Source organism: Perognathus longimembris, chromosome 4, assembly GCF_023159225.1.
Source record: "Perognathus longimembris pacificus isolate PPM17 chromosome 4, ASM2315922v1, whole genome shotgun sequence".
NCBI classification, from domain to species: domain Eukaryota; kingdom Metazoa; phylum Chordata; class Mammalia; order Rodentia; family Heteromyidae; genus Perognathus; species Perognathus longimembris.
The window spans coordinates 32,306,359-32,313,148 of record NC_063164.1 but is presented as its reverse complement, the minus strand read 5'-3'; the positions used below and the strand labels follow the sequence as shown (position 1 = coordinate 32,313,148).

Genomic DNA, 6,790 nt, shown 5'->3' with positions numbered 1-6,790 from the left:
GGAGTAAAGTGCTGGGGATATGGCCTAGTGGCAAGAGTGCTTGCCTCATGTACATGAGGCCCTGGGTTCAATTCCCCAGCACCACATATACAGAAAACGGCCAGAAGTGGCGCTGTGGCTCAAGTGGCAGAGTGCTAGCCTTAAGCAAAAAAGAAGCCAGGGACAGTGCTCAGGCCCTGAGTCCAAGCCCCAGGACTGGCAAAAAAAAAACAACCCTGAAATAAATACTTGTGGAATAAAGGAACATTGAATAGTCAGTGGCTACCCAATGCCTGTCAAATAAAATTTAAAGAGTGGCCTAAAGGTTTTCCAATACTTGAATCCAAAGTACATCTCATTCATTCGTCTAATAAATATATTGTGGGCATACAGCAAGAAAGGTGTTATACTTGGTGCTGGAGGTTCATATTTGAACACAGTTGATTATAAACCCTTGCTCACTCTCCGTTCCTTTATCAAAGTTCTTTTAAAATGCATATGTGCAACTCTAAGTTCTTTTCCCTAAAAGTTAGGCTTAAGAGTGCTCTCTTCCTTGGGCTCCCTCCTAACCACATGTTCTCTTGCTCCTCTTAGAACTTGATGGGCAGCTTCATTTTGGCATTCCCTCCCCCAGTACTGCGACTTGAGTATCTTCTGCATTACTTTTCAGACACAGCCTCAGGCAAGAGCCTTGGAGACAGATGATTCTTAGCAAATATTGATCAAATAAATGAAGTCTTACTCTTTTTTGCACCACTGAGAATATATTTCTTAAGCTCCCTTAAAAGTATTTTAATCTGGGGCCTGGGAATATGGCCTAGTGGCATGAGTGCTTGCCTATTATACATCAAGCCCTGGGTTTGATTCCCCAGCACCACATATACAGAAAATGGCCAGAGGTGGCGCTGTGGCTCAAGTGGCAGAGTGCTAGCCTTGAGCAAAAAGAAGCCAGGTACAGTGCTCAGGCCCTGAGTCCAAGCCCTAGGACTGGCAAAAATAATAATAATAATAATAAATAAAAAATATTTTAAAAGTATTTTAATCTGGACACTGGTGATTTATGCCAATAATCCTCGCCGCTCAAGAAGCTGAGATCTTTCGACTCCTGGTGTGGAAACAAACAAAAAAAAGAAGCTGAGATCTGAGAATTGCTGTTAGAAGCTGGCTTAGGCAGGAAAATCTGTGGGATCTGCAATTCACCAAGCACTCACATGTGCGCGCGCGCACACACACACACCTGAAAGTAGAGCTATGGCTCAAGTGGTGGAGTGCTAACCTTGGGCAAAAAAGCTGAGGAGCAGGATCGGAGTTCCAAACCCATAAACTCAGAAGCCCAGATCTATTATTTCATATCTAAACACAAAAATGTTCATTAGGAAGTGAAAATCTTTTGGGCTACCTCATTTGTGTTTGAGAGTCGAATCCTATCATTACCCACAAAACTAAAGGAGCATGCTTCTGAATGACATCACTTCCTTTCTGAATGATTTGAAGAGCAAATCTGTTCTCAAGTCTTCAACTGCACTCACAAATACTTTCCTCCTGCTACAGTTGCAAAAGGAAATTCAATCAAACACCTTTCCCAGTCACCTGGGTGACAGTGGAAAATGGTGTGATCCTTGGAACTGATGGGCAATCTTCAATGTTCCAGGCAATTTTGTTTTTATTCCTGAGTTGATTCCAAGAATGTGTGTTACACATGGACGATTATATATTAAGCTTTGTGCTTAGGTATTTCACTTTATCTCAGTTAACTGGTCACCCAGTTAATTTTCACTTCTTCCCACTTAGTGCTTGTAGTCATTATTAATATGCCCATTCTAGAAATTCAAGGTGAAAGAGCTAGTTCTGTTGGGGGAAGTAGAGATGACTCCATCTTGATTAGGGAAATATGGTAGCAAATGTTGGGAGTAGAGCTGACTCCATCTTGATTAGGGAAACATGATAGCAATTGTTTAAATGAAATTAAATATTAGGTCAACCTGACTGCAAAATTCTGCTTCTGTAAATGGTTTCTTGTTTGCTCTACCCCTGTGTCAACCCCCTACATCTGTGCTATGCTTTTACCTTTATCAACCCCAGCTCGAGGACTGTTAGTCACAGTTTCAGCTCCTGAGTTTGTGCTTCATCCCTGGCCAGTCAGTTGGCTTTTTGCTTCCCCAGCAAATCCATCTTTTTACTTGAGACTGTCTCTGAGTGGTGGACTCTTGGAGGGACATGGAATATCCTCCCTCAAACCCTGTAACAGTCCAAGATCACAGAAACAGTAAAGTAACACTCTAGGTTTTATAGCCAGGTCTAACTCCAGAGCCAACTGTAAAGCATATACTAGGGTAAAGGACTTCCCTTACAGTACAGGCAGAGAGAATTCCAAACGAGCTGCCTGGCTCTTCCTGGCCATCTTTTACTGGCATCAGAAGTGATTTTCCATTGGTCCAACCACCAATGTCAAGAAAACTAATGTAAACATATACCTATGTTTTCTCACATTAGCCTGACCAACTTTACTGGAAAAAAGAAATTGATTTCACCCAAAACAAAAACATCCTTTGGGGGCTGGGAATATGGCCTAGTGGTTAAGTGCCCGCCTCATATACCTGAAGCCCTGGGTTCAGTTCCTCAGCACCACATATATAGAAAAAAGCCGAAAGTGGCGCTGTGGCTCAAGAGGTAGAGTGCTAGCCTAGAGCAAAAAGAAGCCAGGGACAGTACTCAGGCCCTGAGTCCACATCCCAGGACTGGCAACAAAAAACAAAAATGTCCTTTGTGGGGTGCCATGATGCATACTTGTAATCCCAGTACTCAGGAAGCTGAGGCAGAAATTAGAAGTTTGAGGCCAACCTCAACTACATAGTAAACTCAAGGCTACATGGCCAACTAAACTACATAATAAGACCTTTTTAAAAAATATATACATACATAAACTGTCCCTTTTGAATTTACTTAGTTTTCATAGAGTACTTCATGACTACTTTGTTCTTGCTATTTAAACCCATGTGTTGGCAGTTCTGTTCTTTATTACCTGAGGGCCACAGGTACTGTTGTAGAAACAGAATAGTGCTTCTCAAACTTATAACCCAACTAGGGATGTTTTTAAAATGTACCTTCTAGGCAGAGGGTTAACATTTGCGTGAATGGTCTATAAAGCATATCATGCATAACCAGATGTTCAATGTAGTTATGATCTCAAAATATATACATCTGGGAAGAGCACATAGCACTAAGATCTCGAGAACTGTTCCTGGTTCACATGTCTAGAGCACTGCTATTTAAAGTGTGTTTACATGGGGGCTCTTGAGACATACATTCTGGCTCTGCCATAGCCATACTAAATTAAAGGTGCACTGTGTCTACATGCCTGTACTAGGGCTTGCACGTGGGTTCTGAACTCTGTCCCTAAACTTTTTTGCTCAAAGTGACTGATCTACCATTTGAGCTACAGCTCCACTTCTGGTGTTTTTGTTTTTTGATGATTAATTGGATATAGTCTCATGAACTTTTCTGCCCTGGTCAGCTTCAAACCTGATTGCCTTCAAACCTTGATCCTTAGACCTCAATCTCCTGAGTAGCTAAGATTATAGGTGTGAGCCAGCAGCCCTTATGAAATTTTAATTTCATTTTAAATATTTTAAATATCGGTCTTTCACATTTTCTCAGTATTTTAAGTTTGGGAGTTAATGTTGTAGGAACAGTAAATTACTCTACTTGCAAAGGCCTTTTTTCTAGCACAAATATATTTCAACATGTCAGAATAACCCCAGAACTCACAGCTTCTTTAGCTAGTATATTCATAATTCCTCCCTCAGTATTAAGGATACAGCTCAGAGGGAAAACATCATTGTAGTATGTTTGAATTTCTGGGTTCCATCTCCGGCACCATCAAAACAAAATACCCACCCCCTACCCAAATTTGACACCTGATTATAAGACAATGTGTATGTCGTGTCCAACATGATCTCTTTCTGTAATGACCTTAAAATTTTAGGGCTGGGGGCTGGGAATATGGCTTAGCGGTAGAGTGCTTGCCTTGCATGCATCAAGCCCTGGGTTGATTCCTCAGTACCACATAAACAGAAAAGGCCAGAAGTGGTACTGTGGCTCAAGAGATAGGTAAGAGTGCTAGCCTTGAGCAAAAAGAAGCCAGGGACAATGCCCAGGCCGAGTCCTCACCCCTGACTGGAAAAAAAAAATCAGGGCTGAGAATATGGCATAGAGGTACAGTGATTGCATTGCACGCATGAAGCCCTGGGATTCCGTTCCTCAACACCACATAAACAGAAAAGGCCAGTAGTGGTTCTGTGGCTCAAGTAATAGAGAGCCAGTCTTTAGCAAAAAGAAGCCAGGAACAGTGCTCAGGCCCTAAGTTCAAGCCCCAGGACTGAAAAAAACAAAAAACTTAAAATTTTAAACCTATTTTTCACTTGCCAACATAGCTGGAAGAGAAACATTCACTACTACATCCAATTTATTCCGAGATGAAGTCTCGGGTTTTTTCTGTCCAAGCTGTCCTAGAACTGTGATTCTCATCTTACATTCCCACATAGCCGAAATGCTTACAATACCATGCTTAGCTACTGGTTAAGAGGGTCTCTCAAACTCTTCTGCACAGGCTGGCCTCAAACTACGTACAATGCTCCCCATCTCAGCAATTTTTTCATTTTCTAATAAACTCACTTGCTTAAAAAAAAAATAGAAAAAGATCCACATTACCACAATGAAACAACCACAACAGAGCATATTGTGGAATAAGGAATCAACTGAAATTAAAAATCGGTCTAAGACTTTAAGAATAATGTTTTATTCATCTGGCAGTACTTACTTGATGCTCACAGGGCACCATACAACAAACTTTAAAAATACAGTATGGAAAAAAAAAAATCTAACAGCCAAGGAGATTAATCTCAACAGAGGAAAATGGTGGAAAGGAGGGAGGGAAGAAAGTGCACATGAAAAAACCCTTTGTCCCCTCAAGAACAGTAATTTCTTCCTGATTAAGTTTGACTAGAAAGGTCAAAACAAAGTGTGAAAGGTGTTTAAAAGATAGCTAAAACTTCACATATCTTTTACATATCACAAAATGCTTTTTTATTCAACACACACAAGAAACAATCACGATCTTCAGTATTTTCTTGTATACCTCCAAATTATTGACAACACAGTCACTTATGGGCTAAGTCTCCTTTTGTTCCATACTTGCACTTCAAATTTTTTCATAAATATCAAGAAGCCCAACAAGCTGAAGCTATGCAAGTACTTCATTCAGTTGAAAATATACTTATATTCCTCAAGAATGGACTAAAATCAAACTTTGATTTTGAAATCTAATGTAATTAATAATTGAGTCACTTGAAACTAGCCATCTGAAACAAGATATGCATGAAGAAACTGCTACAAAAATTCTCCCAAAGGTGGTTTTAGAATTTGTTCTATTTTACAGCACAATGACATATATTTTCATAAAGTTATACCACAAAGAACCAATTCTACTTGGGAACTGTTAAGGTTCAGGATCAATTCTGTAAAAGCCAATTACAAGCTGTTTCTCACCAAAGCTTCCAGGCACAGAACACTGTATGTTAATAATTGGAAGCAAAAGCCTAGTCCCCCATATGTTTTATTTTGAGTAGCAGTCGTCGTATGCTAGTAATAAGTGCTTATAGAATTTCTTTTCTCTTGAGAATTCACTGAAGTACTAACAGATTAAAAAACATTCTAAAACAGCAATGGGAAGTCCAAGTCAGAAACCAAGAAATTTAGGGGCATAAAAGCTAAAGATATATCTAAAATATTTGTCAAAAAACATTACATTATTAACATAGCTAACAAGCTAAAAAGAGCCTCTGAATTGAGAGATCTTACCAACTATACATCTGACAAGGTCCTAATATCCAGAATATACCACTAACCCTTCCCAAATCTATAATCTAATTAATAAATGGGCAAAGGAGCCAAATACTTCTCAATAAACATATGAGGTAATGCTCAACCTTCTTAGCCATAAAGGAAATGCAAGTTAAAACAACACTGAGATGCTTCTCACCACAACATGGCGATTTGGCCAGCATCAAGAATACAATTACAAATGCTGACAGAGATAAGGGAGAAAAAGAACCCCACCACACTATTTGTGGAACTATAAACTAGTGTAACCACTCTGAAAAGGTAGTTTGGAGATTTCTCAAATAACTAAACATGGAACAAGCAATACACTCTTGGGCACCTACCCAGAGTATTACAAGTCAGGATATGGTAAAGACAGGTGCACATCTATGTTCGATGCTGCACTATTCACAACAACCAAGTTATGGAAACAGCCCAGATACCCTACAACAGATATGTGGATTAAGAAAATGTGGCAAATATACAATAGAATTTTACTCATCAGAAAAAATACATCATTTGCAAGAAAATGGATGGACCTAGAAAAAAAAATGTCAGGTTCAGAGACAAACTATGTTCCTCTCAGATGTAGAAGGTACATCTAAATTAAAAACACACATTGAGATATACTTGGTTTTATGCATAATGCAGACTAAAGGATGGTATACTTAGGGGAGAGAGAGGAGTCTAAGAACTACCGAACTGTTTTAACAAAATACCAGAAAATGGGCACAAGTTTTTGGCGGGAGGGCAATAAAGGAAGAAAATGTGGTCATTATATTCAATGTACAGTATATAAAAACTTAACTATGTTCATTAGAGGATAGGGATGGGAAGGGATGGAGAATGATAAAAGAGGTGACATGGATCAAGGTGCATTGTACTCAACCTGACTTTGGGAATTTTAAATTCTTTGTACAACTACTTTATA

The 6,790-nt window shown here is 39.4% G+C and overlaps 1 long non-coding RNA gene across 1 annotated transcript; it reads right to left on the bottom strand.

The window, feature by feature from the left end:
• Positions 1-4,755: 4,755 nt before the first annotated feature.
• Positions 4,756-6,790, bottom strand: LOC125349940. Its single transcript, XR_007210658.1, has 2 exons — positions 5,786-6,790; positions 4,756-5,691 (listed from the first exon to the last, which is right to left on the bottom strand). It is a non-coding gene; the product is annotated as an uncharacterized LOC125349940 (long non-coding RNA).